The sequence below is a fragment of the Bufo bufo genome, chromosome 10 (assembly GCF_905171765.1).
Source record: "Bufo bufo chromosome 10, aBufBuf1.1, whole genome shotgun sequence".
NCBI classification, from domain to species: Eukaryota; Metazoa; Chordata; class Amphibia; order Anura; family Bufonidae; genus Bufo; species Bufo bufo.
Window position 1 is genome coordinate 10,062,602 of NC_053398.1, and position 18,712 is coordinate 10,081,313.

The following is an 18,712-nucleotide window of genomic DNA, read 5'->3' on the forward strand; positions in this document are numbered from 1 at the left end:
ATATCAGAATTCTTCTAATGCCACAGCGCAAAAGGCACTTCATAGTGCTGCGCCTGCCACACATTACCCTCAAGGTTACAACATTTTTGCTTGTAAACAGGCGTAAAATAGGAGTGAAAACTTCTGCAGGCTGAGGCTGGTGTAGTTTCACTCCTGACGCATAAACTGCCATTGATGCGCCTAATTTATAATAAGTCTTGCACCTTGTCATAAATTAGGCGCTTCCTCTGGCAGCGCAGGGGCGTACAAAGCCGGTCTTTCATAAATGACCCCCAATGTATATTAGCTGTAATCACTGATAACAGGTGTGTCCTAATGAGATTTACCCCCCAATACATGCAGATGAAGTATTCGAAACCCCTTTTCCATGTACAGGGAGTGCAGAATTATTAGGCAAATGAGTATTTTGACCACATCATCCTCTTTATGCATGTTGTCTTACTCCAAGCTGTATAGGCTCGAAAGCCTACTACCAATTAAGCATATTAGGTGATGTGCATCTCTGTAATGAGAAGGGGTGTGGTCTAATGACATCAACACCCTATATTAGGTGTGCATAATTATTAGGCAACTTCCTTTCCTTTGGCAAAATGGGTCAAAAGAAGGACTTGACAGGCTCAGAAAAGTCAAAAATAGTGAGATATCTTGCAGAGGGATGCAGCACTCTTAAAATTGCAAAGCTTCTGAAGCGTGATCATCGAACAATCAAGCGTTTCATTCAAAATAGTCAACAGGGTCGCAAGAAGCGTGTGGAAAAACCAAGGCGCAAAATAACTGCCCATGAACTGAGAAAAGTCAAGCGTGCAGCTGCCAAGATGCCACTTGCCACCAGTTTGGCCATATTTCAGAGCTGCAACATCACTGGAGTGCCCAAAAGCACAAGGTGTGCAATACTCAGAGACATGGCCAAGGTAAGAAAGGCTGAAAGACGACCACCACTGAACAAGACACACAAGCTGAAACGTCAAGACTGGGCCAAGAAATATCTCAAGACTGATTTTTCTAAGGTTTTATAGACTGATGAAATGAGAGCGAGTCTTGATGGGCCAGATGGATGGGCCCGTGGCTGGATTGGTAAAGGGCAGAGAGCTCCAGTCCGACTCAGACGCCAGCAAGGTGGAGGTGGAGTACTGGTTTGGGCTGGTATCATCAAAGATGAGCTTGTGGGGCTTTTTCGGGTTGAGGATGGAGTCAAGCTCAACTCCCAGTCCTACTGCCAGTTTCTGGAAGACACCTTCTTCAAGCAGTGGTACAGGAAGAAGTCTGCATCCTTCAAGAAAAACATGATTTTCATGCAGGACAATGCTCCATCACACGCGTCCAAGTACTCCACAGCGTGGCTGGCAAGAAAGGGTATAAAAAAAGAAAATCTAATGACATGGCCTCCTTGTTCACCTGATCTGAACCCCATTGAGAACCTGTGGTCCATCATCAAATGTGAGATTTACAAGGAGGGAAAACAGTACACCTCTCTGAACAGTGTCTGGGAGGCTGTGGTTGCTGCTGCACGCAATGTTGATGGTGAACAGATCAAAACACTGACAGAATCCATGGATGGCAGGCTTTTGAGTGTCCTTGCAAAGAAAGGTGGCTATATTGGTCACTGATTTGTTTTTGTTTTGTTTTTGAATGTCAGAAATGTATATTTGTGAATGTTGAGATGTTATATTGGTTTCACTGGTAAAAATAAATAATTGAAATGGGTATATATTTGTTTTTTTGTTAAGTTGCCTAATAATTATGCACAGTAATAGTCACCTGCACACACAGATATCCCCCTAAAATAGCTAAAACTAAAAACAAACTAAAAACTACTTCCAAAAATATTCAGCTTTGATATTAATGAGTTTTTTGGGTTCATTGAGAACATGGTTGTTGTTCAATAATAAAATTAATCCTCAAAAATACAACTTGCCTAATAATTCTGCACTCCCTGTATTGTACTGAAATGTCACAGGTTTTCGGTGCTGAATGTGTAGTCCGCGGCTGATTGACCACATCTGAACACGTACTCACAATCCTCTGTGAAATTGCACTATTATCACAACTTTTGTTTCTATAGGTTGCAAGTGAGTTAACAAAAGTTGCAAAAAAAAATCATCTTGGTTACATTTTTTGCAAGTTTGCTCGTCTCTAGTTTGGCTGACCTGAGCCGACTTTCATACATTTTCACATAGAACAGTGTCACTATGCACACTCTGGGTCTCTTCAATGAAAGCAAGTGTCCCCCTAAGTTCCATGTTCCTTGTAACTTTTTTCCATACAATAGCGACCCTTTCACACGAGCAAGTTTTCCGCACGGGTGCAATGCGTGACGTGAACACATAGAACCCGCACTGAATCCTGACCCATTCATTTCGATGGGTCTGTGTACATGAGCGTTTATTTTCACGCATCAGTTCTGCGTTGCGTGAAAAACGCATAGAGGTGAATGGGGCTGCGTGAAAAAAGGCATTGCATCCGCAAGCAGGTGCAGATACAGTGCATTTTTCACTGATGGTTGCTAAGAGATGTTGTTTGTAAAATCTTTTATCACACGTGTGAAAAACGCATTGCACCCGCGCGGAAAAAATTTAACAACTGAACGCAATCGCAGACAAAACTGACTGAACTCGCTTGCAAAATGGTGTGAGTTTAACTGAACACTCGTGTGAAAGAGGCCTAAGGGCATTTTTACACGACCGCAATCGGCACGGGAGACGTGGTCCAACCGCGGCTCTCCTGAGCCGAACTGACTGCATCATAGAGATTCATAGTGCAGTCAGAACTAATGTAGTGTACTCATACCAACATGTGAGTACAGTACATTAGACCCAAGATCAGATAGGAGCCGACTGCACTATAAATCTCTATGATGCAGTCAATTCAGGTCAGGGAAGCCCTGGTCGGTTAAGATGAAGCGGCAGACACACAGGCTGCATTTCCCTGTAAATCAGCCCTTAAAGGGGTATGCGGAACACCCCTTTAAGTCATTATGGAGTCTTGGAATCAATGTGCTGCTGATGGGAGATCTGATGGTAGACAGATCCATCAGTGAGCAAAGTAACCACTAGGGGGGGCTACCAGGGGTCTTCCTTGTGTCTTTAACTCCCTGGCTGAGCGCATGACAATGTAAGTTTCTCTGCTTTCTACAGGAATGTGAATGGGGAGGGGGAGAAGGACTTCCTCAAAATCCTGGTGGGAAAGGAATTTAGGACAGAAGACCCCTCATCTTCCCCAGCCAGTGACTACAGGGCAGCCCATAGACTTCTATTATGACAGAACGAATAACGGAATGCCTCTAAAGGCATTCGGTCAAAGAATTGCGTTATGGTCCGTGGAAACGGAATCCATAACGCAAATTCACCTTTTACCACCAAACGAAGTGTGAACGAATTTCATAGGCGGAAATTTGCTCATCTCTACTCAAAGGTTAGAGGTATCCCAGCCAGGACAGAAGGTGTTAATGGGCCCTGCATTTTGACACTGGAGTTTGCTCCACCCAAAAGAGTTGTGTTTTGCCCTCCAGATCTTATTACTGTGGAGCATGAGAGTTAGAGCAAGGTCTGAGGCTGCAGACGCCGGGTGACAGGATCCACGGACTCTCTGCCATGTACTGGGGGGACACTACAGCCTGATTGGGTGACCACGTCCTGGAGATGGGGGCTGGGACTCCTCCTGTGCTGCAGCTCCTGCTCATCCTCACAGCACTGCTCTTACCTAAGGTGAGACCACCGGTGACAGCATCACATAGATGTAGCAGTGCTGAAGTTGTCACTTCGTTCTTTTGGGCTACATACGTATGTACTGTGATAACTGTGTTTACTCTGCTACATATGTCTATATTTAAGATTGTGCAGTATATAGGGCTATGTATATACACTCCTCAGCTTCTATGTCGTTTCCTCCCATGGGTTGTATTAATGTGTTTGTACAGTTGTAGTATATTTGTGTGTCATAAAAACCTGTCAGATTATCAAATATTCTGGATTATTGGACGTTCAAAAAAAGTATATAAACCCTTTCTGTACAGTCACCTGTTCTGCTGTTCTGTACTGATAAATTCTGAATTATTGCATCCTCTGGATTAGGGCTCATGCACATGAACATATTTTTTGTCCGAGTCCGTTTTTTTCTGCGGAATCATTCACTTTAAAAGGGGCCACAAGAAAAAAAACTAAATGACTCCGTGTGCCTTCTGTGTCCACAAGGCCGTTCCGCAAAAAAATAGAACATATCCTAGAATTATCCGCATTACGGACAAGGATAGGACTGTTTTATTAGGGGGCAGCTGCTCCGTTCGGCAAAATGCGGAATGCACACAGCGGGTATCTGTGTTTTGCGGATCCGCAATTTGCAGACTGCAAAACCGTCTGCGGGCGTCTGCATGAACCCATAAAAGGGTTATCTAAACTATAAAACATGCCCCCCAATGCCCGGGCCCCTCATATAGATTATACTTACCCCGCTCCCTGACACCCACGTCGCTCCTGATCCCCGCACGGCCGCCGCTGCATCACTTAAAACATCCAGCGACGGGGGGGAGGGAAAGCAGCCAATAGCGGGACGAGCCTCCCTAGCATCACCCATGATGCTAGAAGATGCAGCGGCGGCCATGCAGGGATCAGGACCGATGCAGTTGCCGGGGTATAATCTATTAGGGGCCCGGGCATTGGGGGGCATGTTTTATAGTATGGATAACCACTGTAAAAGGAATTATTCACGGTGGTCCAGCTGTTTGGACCCGATCACACACACTGATGGCCTGTCCTAGGGATACACTAAACCACAGTGCGGGAACCATTTATAGGAGAAGCTCTGAAAAGTCACGACTAACACACGGATTACTGGGGATCCTGTAGGGATCTGAGGATCTCCTGTCTATAAGCGGTGATTGCTGCTGGCAGGATTTGGGCTGCCTGTATAATGCACAGTTATAATGTGTCACATTGTATGGGGGAGCTCGCTTTGCCCCCCACAAGTTATTAACCCCTCAATGTGGTATTTGTAAGACGAGCCATTTACTGATGGGTCCATATCTCACAGGATATCCTAACCAGGATTCATATCCCCGACCACAGAAGTGTCTGACGCTGAAGACTTCTCCTCATGTTATAATAGGACACTGGTGATTATAAGTAATTCTATGTACAGATGTAGCAGTGCTGAGTTTGCTTACGATTGCAATACTGTGTTCCTCAGATGCAGCCATTACAATGTATCCAGTGTAGAAAAGCTCAGTGTCTTAGACATATAGAGCTGGATTTTAAAGGGGTTGTCCAGGTTCAGAGCGGAACCCGGACGTATCCTCGTTTTCACCTAAGCAGCCTCTTCCGCCTAGCAGTGAGCCCAGTGATGTCACTGGCACTAATGGGCGGGTGCAGTGGGCAAATCCCCCCAGGGCCCTTTAAGAGTACTAGTACTTGTTTTGCGATGCCAGTTGCAATGAAGCAACAAGGGCACAGGGCCCTTTTAGTGATACTGTGGATGGTACCCAGGTGTAGGAATTCCAGAGTGGCCTAAATGTCCCTTAATGTTGGTGCACATGTCACAGTGCTCCTACCTGCATACGCTGGACCCCATGCGTTGGCCCCGAAGCAATGAAAGGGGGGTTGTTGAATGGTGGGATGAATAATAAATTGAGTCCAGACCTTGTAATGAAGTTCAATACCAGCTTTACTTTCAATAAACGTTTCTCCAAACGATTTACAGGCTTTGTCTTGGTACCAGCAGGCTTTGGCATTAATTGTGGCAGGCAAACTTCTCTCTGCTACATCTGTTACTCTCTGGCTCTGCTGTGCTGACAGGATAGCTGTGTAATTTAGCTTTCTCTGGGTGCTGCAACTTCACTTTTTAGTCTGACTCCTTCTGCCTCCATATCCAGCTGAGTTGAAGGTGCTTCAGCTGGCTTATGCAAGACACGTCCAACAGGGACGTGCACCTGCTGCACACCTTACCCCTAGAAGGGGGTAAGCTAAAACCTTCCCCTAGCAGTGGGTAAGCTAGACCCTTCCCCTATGTACGGAAGACCTAAACTCAAAATAACTGGTCCCCACCCTTCCTGCAGCCAGTGGTACACGCCCACCAGACAGAGGGGGGTGTTAGAATGGAAGGAAAGCTACATTCTCTGTACCTGTAGCTCTGCCATTTATGCTGCCACCTACTGGTGAAACAGGTATATTACACGTGAACATAAACAGTTGCAAAATAGGAAATGCACATTATGAAGGACTTGGAATAAATACACAGATGACACGATATTAGACCATTAGAGATAGTAGTGAGGCGCAGAAGTGGTAATGCCACTCTGTGGCGTTACATGGGCTTTAGCACTGCCCTAGCCTGTAAAACAGCTAGAGCAGCGCTATAGCCTGCCCATCAGAGCCAGTGACGTCACCGGGAACACTGCTAGGGGGAAGCCTCCGCCTAGCAGTGTGAAAATATAGACAAACAAGCCCTTGCGCTGCGCTATACAGCACAGGGCAAGGGAGATCATCGGAGCATGAAATGCCATATCTGCGGGGCTGAGTGGGTGAAAACGGGGATATGACCGGGTTCAGCTCTAATCCCAGATAAGCCATTTAATATAGAGATAGCAAAGATGTGTTTGTGCATTTCTAGTTTGTTAGATGTGGTATGATTTTGGTACATATAGCAGAGCTGATGAGTTTTCCAGATGTAAGGTAGCTTGGTGGATGTTTCGAAGATTATGAAGTAGAGCTCACATGGAGCAAATCAGAGTTCACAGGTTCTGTTGCAGCAGAGCCGGGTTTGCTTCTCTGCTGATTTGTTTGGTAAACTTCATTTTTCTAGGTTGTCACTAGGAATGAGCGAACAGTATTGAAACAAAGTTTTATGCGAATTAACTTCGGATGTTTCATCAGAAGTCGATTTTCTCATCCCTAGTTTTGACATCACAGTGTCCTGTGCGCTAGCATGCTACGGTTTTGGTGGAAAAAAAACTTCCCTGAATGCTGGATCCGGCATTTTTTCCCCCATAGGAATGTATTAGTGCCAGATCCATCCTTCCGGTCTGCGCATGCGCAGACCTAAAAAAAAGTTGGAAAAATTAAATACCGGATCCGTTTTGCCGGATGACACCGGAAAGACGGATCCGGCATTTCAATGCATTTTTTTTTGACTGATCAGGATCCTGATCAGTCTTACTAATGCCGTCGGTTGGCATACGTTTTCCGGCGATGGAACTGCTTGCCGGATCACTCTGCCGCAAGTATAAAAGTAGCCTTAAACTTTTTATATATTGTGTTTGTTTTTTTTTACTTTACTTTTTTTTTATAACTATTAGCCCCCTTAGGGACCTAGTACATGGGATCTTTTGATCCCCTCTCCTATTCACCCTAAGGCCGAGTTCACACGAACGTGTGTGACCCGTGCCTGTGCTGCGGCAAATAGCGGGCCGCAATGCACGATCGCCGGCCGTAGGTCAGCCGCATCGGATCGCGGACCCATTCACTTTAATGGGTCCGCGATCCGGCCGTTCCGCTAAAAGATAGGACTTGTTCTATCTTTTAGCGGAACGGAAGTACGGGACGTAACCCCACGGAGGCACTCCGTAGTGCTTCCGAGGGGTCCCGTCCCGTGCGGCCGTTCTGCGATTCCGGATTTGCGGACCCATTGAAGTGAATGGGCCCGCATCCGTGATGCGGAATTCACACGGAACTGTGGCCGTGTATTGCGGCCCGCAATACGGCCACAGATCACACACGTTCGTGTGAACTTAGCCTAATAGAGAGCAATGGTGAATAGGATTTCTAAACTCTCCATTCTGAACTGTGCCTCGTGCAGTATGTTGAAAGACATGGCAGGCCTGGGGCGCTTCAGCAGCATCTGCCATGGCAAATGATCGGAGCCCCGCGACTTCACAGCAGGGGCTCCGATAGGAAGGCAGAGGGAGCCGCATCCCTCTGCCTTCACTCACAAGTGCCGCGATCAGCGTTGATCGTGGCACCTGAGGGGTTAAATGATGGGAAAGCACAGGCATTACGATTCTCTCAGGGTCTATTCAGGAAAAAACTGATGGTTTTGCACACAAGTTCAGTCAGTTTTGTCTGCGACTGTGTTGAGTGTTTAAGTTTTTTCAGTGCGGGTGCAATCAGTTTTTGATGTGTGTGAAAAAAATAGAGTAGCAACCATCAGTGAAAAAAGCATTGCATCCGGATGCCTTCCGTTTTTCACTGAAGCCCCATTTACTTCTATGGAACCAGAGCTGCGTGATAAAAACGCACAATATAGAACATGCTGCGATTTTTCCTGAACGCACATGCGCACAGAGCTATTGAAATGAATGGGTCTGGATTCAGTCCGGATGCTATGCGTTTTCTTCACACATCGCACCCTGATGGAAAATCGCTGGTGTGAAAGAGGCCTTGGGGTACTTTCACACTAGCGGCAGGACGGATCCAAAAGGCTGCTCACCCTGTCGGATTCGTCCTGCTGCTATTTCGCAGTGCCGCCGGACTGCCGCTCCGTCCCCATTGACTATAATGGGGACGGGGGCGGAGCTACGGTGCAACACGGCAGACATGCAGTACTTTTTAATCCGGCGGCCTCTCACCGTGCACTGCCGTGCTGCGTCGGAGCTCAGCCCCCTTCCCCATTATAGTCAATCGGGACGGAGCGACAGTCCGGCGGCATGGCGAAATAGCGGCAGGACGGATCCAACAGGGTGAACAGTCTGTCGGATCCGTCCTGCCACTAGTGTGAAAGTAGCCTTAAAGGGGTAGTCTGGTTTACCTATCCGCACGATAGGTCATCAATTTCAGGTTAGTGGAGATCCAACTGCCGGCCCAATCGCTGATCAGCTGTCTGAAGGCACTAGTGCATATCCTAGCGAAATGCCCCAATTGTCTAAGATGGGAATACCCCTTTAAGTCTTTATTGGGAATCTTATAGAGGTTCTTGTTTACAGTAACATAGAATGTGTCAGCAGATAAGAACCATTTGGCCCATCTAGTCTGCCCAATATACTGAATACTATGACTAGCCCTATCTTATATGAAGGATAGCCTTATGCCTATCCCATGCATGCTTAAATTCCTTCACTGTATTTGCAGCTACCACTTCTGCAGGAAGGCTATTCCATGCACCCACTACTCTCTCAGTAAAGTAATACTTCCTGATATTACTTTTAAATTAGAGGGGCAAAGGTTTAAAACTATGTCCTCTTGTAGCAGTTTTTCTTCTTTTAAATCTTCTCTCCTCTTTTACCTTGTTGATTCCCTTTATGTATTTAGCAGTTTCTCTCATCTCCCCTCTGTCTCTTCTTTCTTCCAAGCTCTACATGTTAAGGTCCTTTAATCTTTCCTGGTAAGTTTTATCCTGCAATCCATGTACTAGTTTAGTAGCTCTTCTCTGAACTCTCTCCAAAGTATCAGTATCCTTCTGGAGATATGGTCTCCAGTACTGAGCACAATACTCCAGATGGGGTCTCACTAGTGCTCTGTAGAGCGGCATGAGCGCCCCCCTCTGTCTACTGGTAATGCCTCTCCCTATACACCCAAGCATTCTGCTAGCATCTCCTGCTGCTCTATGACATGGTCTGCCTACCTTTAAGTCTTCTGAAATAATGACCCCATAACCCCTTTCCTCAGATACTGAGGTTAGGACTGTATCACTGATTGTATATTCTGCTCTTGGGTTTTTACGCCCCAGGTGCATTATCTTGCACTTATCAACATTACATTTTAGTTGCCAGATTTTTGACCATTCCTCTAGTTTTCCTAAATCCTTTTCCATTTGGTGTATCCCTCCAGGAACATCAACCCTGTTACAAATCTTTGTGTCATCAGCAAAAACACACACCTTACCATCGAGGCTTTCTGCAATTTCGCTGATAAAGATATTAAACAATATGGGTTCCAGAACAGATCCCTGAGGTGCCCCACTGGTAACAAGACCTTGGTCTGAATATACTCCATTGACTACAACCCTCTGTTGTCTGTCTCTCAGCCACTGCCTAATCCATTCAACAATATGGGAGTCCAAGCACAAAGACTGCAATTTATTGATAAGCCTTCAATGTGGGACAGTATCAAAAGCCTTACTAAAGTCTAGATAAGCGATGTCTACTGCACCTCCACCATCTATTATTTTAGTCACCCAATCAAATCAATAAGATTAGTTTGACATGATCTCCCTGAAGTAAACCCATGCTGTTTTTCATCTTTCAATCCATGGGATTTTAGATGTTCCACAATCCTCTCCTTAAGTATGGTTTCCATTAATTTCCCCACTATTGATGTCAGGCTTACTGGCCTATAGTTGCCCGATTCCTCCCTACTACCTTTCTTGTGAATGGGCACAACGTTTGCTAATTTCCAATCTTCTGGGACGACTCCTGTTACCAGTGATTGGTTAAATAAATCTGTTAATGGTTTTGCTAGTTCACCGCTGAGCTCTTTTAATAGCTTTGGGTATATCCCATCAGGCCCCTGTGACTTATTAGTATTAGTTTTAGACAGCTGACTTAGAACCTCTTCCTCTGTAAAGACACAGTGCCTCGGTCTCAGTGGTCTGGGCTCACTTCTTCTGGTCTTCTGGTCGCCATTACACCTTCTAAATGAGCCCTTAATATGTAGCTTGAAGCTCCTGATGTCTTCTCATGTAGTAAACTGCTGCCTCTGCACCCCCAATACATACACATCTGGGGAATAGCACGTCAGCAGGTATATGGGTTATATGGGTTTCATCCGCTATGCTGGACTACACATTGTCAGTGGTGGCCCTCTTTTTATAAACGTTAAAAATAGTTCATAACTAGTGTTGAGCGAACTTGTGTTTTAAGTTCGGCGTCTAAAGTTCGGGTTTCGAAGAATCGCGCGGAATCCATAACGCGATTCTTCGAAACCCGAACTTTAGACGCCGAACTTAAAACACAAGTTCGCTCAACACTATTCATAACGCATTTTACATGCAGGTCATACCAGGAAGAATCGTAAAATTTTTGTCACCAAAATATGTGCAAAATCTTTGTAGGAATTTCCCGGTGGCCATACCTGAAGTTTTACATTCCTAAAATTACAGTAAAGTGGCATCTGACCCTGGAGCACTCACTTCTGTGCAGATTGCTTTACTGGGCTGCTGAGTATATAGATTATATTGTCATATGGGTTACTCTATATGAATAGTGTGGGTTTCACGGACCCATAGGCTACAATCGGCATGATGGATCTGTGAACACGGACAAAACAGAGCGTGCATCCGTGCTAAAAAAATGTACCCACGGACCATGCTAAAGCACTGATGTGTGAATACACACATTAAAATGAATAGGGACGTGTGCTGTCCATGGAGAACACGTACAGCACACGTATGTGGAACACTGAGGTGTGAATGAGGCTTAAGTCTGCAAATCGCTAACCCGCAGAACACACATACCGGCCGAGTGCAGGCTGCCATTTTTTATTTTTTTTTACTCCGGCAGAAATGTCCTATCCTTGTGCTGTCCGCATCTTTTGCGTTCCCATTGAGATGAATGGGTCCACATCGAATGAGGACCAAAAGTACGGTCGTGTGCAATAGTCCTTAATCAGTTTTGTCTGCATATTTTCCATCCAGATTGCATACGTTTTTTACATGCGTGAAGAAAAACTAAGGATAACAATCTACATCTCCGGCAACCATCAGTGAAAAACGCATAGTATCCGGATGCCTTCTGTTTTTTTACACAAACCCCATTTACTTCTATGGAACTAGAGCTGCGTGAAAAAACGCACAATATGCACGTTTCTCCTGAAACAAGAGATGATGCCTGAAAACATTCATGTGCACAGACCCACTGACATGAATTCACACAAGTGAGTTTTCCGTCCAGATGGGATGCGTGTTGTGAGCGGATAGCATCTGGACTGAATCCTGACCCATTCATTAAACACAATCTCTGAGTTCAGGAAAAATCGCAGCATGTTCTACACTTTTCACGCAGCCCTGACTCCATAGAAGTGAATGGGGCTCGCGTGAAAAACGGAAGACATCCGGATGCAATGCGTTTCTCTCTGATGGTAGCTGGGAGATGTAGATTGTTATTCTTCAGTTTTTCTTCACACAAGTGAAAAACGCATGCAATCTGGACCGAAAAAACGCAAACGCAACTGCAAAAAAAAATAAAAAATGATTCAACTTGCGTGAAATACCATCAGTTTTTTTCTGAACAGACCCTGACACAATCCGTATCGCTCGCGTGAAAGAGCCCTTAGGGTTATTTCATGGGGTTCTCTCCATTCCTAATTTCTGCTGTTCTGCTGGTTTATGTAGATATTAAACGGGTTATTCGGGAATTTGATATTAAGGCCTATTCTTAGGGTAGGTCATCAATATCAGACTGGCGGGGGTCCGATTCACAGCACCCCTACTGATCAGCTGTTCGAAGAGGTCCCAGCGCTCCGTAAGTGCTTAGGCCTCTTTCTAGGCCAGTGATGTCACCGCACATCAGTCACATGACCTAAGCGCAGCTCAGTCCAATTCAAGTGAATGGGGATGAGCTGCAATACCAAGATCAACCACAATACTGTGTATGGCGCTGTGCTTGATAAGCTGTGAGGAGGCCGCAGCAATCACTGGATCTTTGGTGAGCTGAGCAGCCTCTTTAAATAGATGATCGTGGGGTTGCCAGGGAGTCGGACCCCCGCCAATGTGATATTGATGACCCATCCTGAGGATAGGTCATCTGTCTAAAAATCCCATATAACCTCTTTAAGGCCTTCTCACGCTGTGCAAGTCAAGGGGGCCATTTTTAATTTCAGAAAGGTGTCTGTAAAAAAACGGATGGTCAGTTTAATAATTTTAAAGACTCTTTCACACGAGCGTGTGCGCCCCGTTGTCGTGCTGCGGCCTGCAAAATTCGGGCCGCAATGCACGAGCACAATCCGTGGGGCAGCCGCAGCGGATCGCAAAAAGATAGGACATGTTCTATCTTTTTGCGGAACGGAAGTACGAGACGAAACCCCACTAAAGCACTCCATAGTGCTTCCGTTCCGCATCTCCAGATTTGTGGACACATTGAAGTGAATGGGTCCGCATCCGTGATGCAGAATGCCCACGGAACGTCACCCGTTTATTGCGGATCCGCAAATGCGGTCCGCAATACGGCAACGGGGCGCACACGCCCCTGTGTGAAAGAGGCCTAACAAGCACTTTTTCTTCACTGTTGTGTGACTGTAGCCTTAGGCCTCATGCACACGACCGTTGTTGTGTTCCGTGTCCGTTGTTCCATTTTCCGTGATTTTCTGCAGGCGCATTGACTTTCAATGGGTCCGTTGAAAACTCGGATAATGCACCGTTTGTCATCCGCGTCCGTGATCCGTGTTTCCAGTCCGTCAAAAAAATATGACCTGTCCTATTATTTTCACGGACAACGGTTCGCAGACCCATTCAAGTCAACGGGTCCGTGAAAAAACACAGAGGCACACAAGATTGTCATCCGCGCCCGTTTTTTTCCTATCATTTGCAAGGCAAACTTGACTTAGATTTTTTTTTCACTTATCATGTCTGGTGATCCTCCAAAAATCAGGGAAGACACACGGAAACAAAAACGGAAACGAATCACGGAACAACGGAACAGCTTTTTGCGGACCGCAAAAAAATACTGTCGTGTGCATGAGGCCTTAGTGTGGGCTATGATCACGTCACTCTATACTGGGGGGGAATCTACTTGAGACGATGAGAAGGAAGGGAAATGATGACTGAGAAGGATGTAGGAAAATAAATAATGTGATTGGTGTGGGACACGTCTGAGCTATCCAGTGCTCACTATAATGGACACACAGCCGCTCTCTCACAAGGCAGCGATCATCTGAATCCTAATATACTCCATGCGCTATAGCGATCAATGGGATCCACAGACTGGGGAACGATCTTATAAATGGATAGGGCGACATACAGCAAGGCTAATTCTGGAACCTTTCATCATGCTAAATGTTAAACTCTCTGGCCTGGGGCACCTTTAGGCTAGATGCACACAAACATATGTGTTTTGCGGTCCGCAAATACGGATGACGTACGTATGGCATCATTTTTTTTTTCCGGATCCATTGTAACAATGCCTATCCTTGTCTGGCAAACAGACAAGAATAAGACACGTTCTATTTTTTTGCGGGGCTACGGAACGGAGCAATGGATGCGGACAGCACACGGAGTGCTGTCCGCATCTTTTGCGGCCCCATTGAAGCAAATGGGTCCGCACCCGAGCCGCAAAAAATGCAGCTCGGATGCGGAACCAAACCACGTTTGTGTGCACGTAGCATTACTATAGTGTCTGCAGTACACCTGCAGTACACCCCCCATAGAACTGCCTATTCTTGTCTGCAATTGGGGACAAGAATAGGACATGTTTAATTTTTTTCCGGAGCCACAGACCGGAAGATCGGGGGCACGCTCCGGAAATGTGTGCTCTCCGCATTAATTCCATCCCCATACAGAATGAATGGGTCCACACCCGTTCTGCAATTTGCGGAATGGATCCGGACCCATTATACGGACATGCGAATGGAGCCTTAGTCTTATTTTTTTAGTTGCATTTATTACCAAAAATAGGCCTGTTTTGGAGGCTTTTGCACCTCGTTTGCCTATTTTCACTTTATAGACGAATACAAAAGTTTTGTAACTTTTGCTCCTTTTTTCAACCTATTTATGTAGTTCTGCCTCTTTTTTGCGACTTATTTAGTCGCAAAAACAGCCCAATTTCTACTCCACTCCAGGGTTGGCGTACTTTTCTTCGTAAGTTTTCAGTGGTAAGTTGTGCTAAATTTTGCTTTAATGGGAATCTGTCACCTACATCATAGCTATGGAAGTAAAGCAATTGCCTATTAGCATATAGTACCTTATTCCCAAGTGAACCTTTATTTCAGAATTTGGGGTTTTCTATCTTCTGAAAAAAAACAACTGTTAGTTTGGTATGTAAATGATCCCGGTAGGGTGCCCAGAGGGGTGGTATTTTGGTATGAAGGAGCCCAGGCAGGCCTCCTGTTAGTGCCCAAGACCACCTCCCCTCCGCTCTGAAATGACGCCCCCTGCTGCAATGTGTCCGCCCACCCTCTTGCTACGTCACATACAAGCCATAAGAGCACCTGCCCTTTCCTTGTCGCATCACATCTAAATCTTGCGCACAGCAGTGCCTGACACTGCCTGCGCCTGTGCACTGCATGTCCCACTGAGGGCATCAGCCTTAACTCTCCAAGTGGGCATGCACCAAGGCCATTGAGGCGCTTCTTTTCGGGCACAGGCTGATTTAGATGCGGAATTTTGCGGAACGGGTGCAGACCCATTCATTTTGCGGCCCCGCAAAAATATAGAGCATGTCCTATCTACTTGTCCGCAGATAAGAATATGCATTTTCTATATAGCTCCGGCAATGTGCAGTCCGCAAAATGCGGAACACACAAGGGCCGGCATCTGTGTTTTGCGGGTCTGCAATTTGCGGACTGCAAAACACTTACTGTCGTGTGAATGCACCCTTACTTATCAACCTGAATAGAATTACATGATAAGGCTAAATGCACACGACCACGCAATTTTTTTTGCAGTCCGCCAATTGCGGAACCGCAAAACACAGATGCCACTCATAAAAAATTCCTATTCTAGTCCGCAAAACGGACAAGAATAGGACATGTTCTATTTTTTTATTTTTTTCCGGGACCATGGAACGGAGCAACGGATGCAGACAGCACATGGAATGCTGTCCACATCTTTTCCGACCCCACTGAAGTGAATAGGTCCAACATCCGAGCAGCAAAAAATGCGGCTTGGATGCGGACCAAAGCAATGATCGTGTGCATGAAAATTTTAAAGAAAATTATACTTTCTAACGCAAAAATATGCATAATACTAGCGTGATAAATGCGCCCCGTGACTTGCTGGTGACCGCACCATTCCTGCCCGAGCTAAACCTATGACTTTTCTGAATCTAGTGCTGGGTGGTTCTATGAGGCCATATTGCACATTATAGACAGTACTTAGATACATCAGCTGGGCAGCACAGTGACACACATGATACTTGCTGTGCAGAACAGTATCCCACATTGAGCTTAGATACACCAGCTCAGCAGGTCTCCCTGGAGATGATGTTGGAGACTATCATTCTGCTCATTTACAGTACTGCAGTGCCACCTTTTTATCATTAATAAGTGTTACCTGAACATGTTTTGTATTCTTTTTTTCAGGTGGTGTCCTCTTGTGATGGTAAGCAGCAGCTTCCTCTTTTATTTACTTTTTACTGCTTTCCTTCCCTGCTTTACTGCCTCTCTGCAGCCACCTAGTGGTCAAACACAGAATTTTCATTTCCACATCACTGCACATGCTGGTTTCATGGCCAGCCTTTATTACTGTATTTGCCATTATAAATTCTTCCTGAGTCTTACCCATCTGTCATTGCTTCCTATACACTTCCTATTAACCATTATTTTCCTGTTGTTCCTTAATGGAAAAGCGAGTTCACACAATTGATTTTGAAAAACACACCTAAAAAAATCAGCAAAATTCACGTGTCTTTTTTTTTTTTCTGCGCAAAAAAGCATGTTTTTTTTCGTGCGGTCTTGGACTTTTTTTGATGCGTTTTTTTGACCTGTTTATTTTTACCAATGGGTTCAATACGAAGCTGAATTTTCAGCCTGAGGTTTTTGAAGCAGATCTATGCCGAAAACACACACAAAACGCATGGAGTTACTTGGAGCTGTTTTTTCTGCTTCCTATTCATTTCAATGGGAGATTCAGCGCTGATTCTGCCTCAAGATGGCACATGCTGCTTCTTTTTTCCGCGTGCAAAAAAAAAAAAAGTGCTGCCTCTCATTGAAATGAATGGGAGGCTGTTTTGAAGTGTTTTTTTGGAGAAGATTTTGAGGCAGAAATACTCCAAAATCAGCGTGTGAACTGGCCCTGACCTTTACCCTACCTGCAATAGCTCCAGAGGTGTAACCAGAAGCTCATGGCTGCCCATTCAAAATGTCATAACGTTGGTGACTGGCTCACATCTATAATACTGGTGTCTTCTTGTGCAGCAGAGGGACCTTTCCATTAAGCTCCAGGATCCAAGTGCAATAGCTACTACTCTGAGTAACCCCTCCTATTTCCCACTTCAGCTACTGTAACCCCCATTTCCAATGCCTACCTAAGCTTCTGTATCCTTAATATTAAATTTCATTATCTACAGCAGGGATGCCCAACCTGCGGCCCTCCAGCTGTTGCAAAACTACAACTCCCAGCATGCCCGGACAGCCTACAGATTCAGATACTTATCCCATATACTGTGGTAGTTGATAAGTTTATATCATGGGTCAGCCCCTTGACTAGTTATGCCACTAATTGTATAGTTGAAATGATGGAACCATGTTCTATTGGTTGAATAGCCTTTAGACATTGTATTGCTATTGTTCTAATAAATATAAAAAAAAACAGGCAATTTTGTTAATAGTGCTAAAAAAAAAATTGTGCCGTTTCATGTTTCTTATACAGACCTATGTGTCTCTATGGCAACAGACTACAAACAAACCATGTGTAGTCTGATCCTGTAGTCATGTGTTACTGCACTCTCACCTCCTTTTCTTGTAATCTACAGACATCAGAAGGCATGGCAGAAGGAGGGAGATGCCACCTAGAAGTAGCCACCTTGTATGTCAATGTCCAGCCCATTAAAGAGCATTTAAGAGCCAGATACTCCTCCACATCTGTAGACAGCTGTTTATCCCTAGTCATGTTTTAAGACTCTTAATAGGGTTGGACAGAGACTTACAGTAGCTCCCTATAGGTGGCACTAGAGTCTTTAGAGCTAATGTGCATACTTTTCCCAGGGAGCGTTGCCTGTAAGACTCCCTACACCAGCGAGCAATCTCTGCAATGAGAAGTGGGTGCAGAAAGTAATGCATGACGGCTTTATCAGTCACGTGTTTGTAGTCTGTAACCATGGAGACACATAGGTCTGCATTGGGGCTATAAAGAGAAAATTGTAGGAAATTTTTATTCAAAAAACCATGCTTTTGCTTTACAGAAATACCTGAATGCCAAACAATCAACGTCCAGGTGTCGACCTTCCAGATATCGGTCACTGGACTGGCGGGGGGATTCTTCCTGCAGAATATAACTGATATAGATGGGAACATAATTCGAGCGTCTGATAACAGCTTGAATAACACGTCACATATGAGCCTTCGGTCTGGTACATGGTATGTGATCCGCTATGGGAACGACTCAACCAGCTGCTGCCGCAATGTCACCACCGGTAAGAATGAGGTCGCCGATCTCACGAATTGGCCGGATTTATGTCTGTTGCCATAGTCTTTGTTCTGTCTGAGGTGCCGTCACTTTTGCATCATTATTCTATCTTTGATCGGGCTTGTTGGACGCTGGTTGGATCTGGCAAAAATTTGAAATGGAAGCTACTGTATGATGCAAACGTGAACATAGCCTTACACAAGATTTTTTTAACGTTATTGCAAGCATATCTGTATCATAGAGGCTATGGTAGTTCATTGAGATGAGAAGCCTATCCAATTCACAGCCTAGCTTGAAAGTCAGGGCTCCCTACCCCAAAATGGTTTCCTGGAATTGTAGTTTCTGACAATTTTTAGGGTTGTCGCTGATAATATTGACAGTGAAGCTTAAAATGTTCCACTAATGAGAATTCCAATGTTCGCATCAGCCATCTGCAATACATGGGTGACAACGACAGGCCACCATGACAGAAGAGGGACGACTCTTATTTTTAGGGGTACATGTTCTTTATTAT

General features: G+C 45.2%; 1 long non-coding RNA gene across 1 annotated transcript; it reads left to right on the plus strand.

The window, feature by feature from the left end:
• The first annotated feature begins 3,504 nt into the window (after positions 1-3,504).
• Positions 3,505-18,091, plus strand: LOC120981009. Its single transcript, XR_005774602.1, has 3 exons — positions 3,505-3,704; positions 16,155-16,173; positions 17,975-18,091. It is a non-coding gene; the product is annotated as an uncharacterized LOC120981009 (long non-coding RNA).
• The last annotated feature ends 621 nt before the right edge of the window (positions 18,092-18,712 follow it).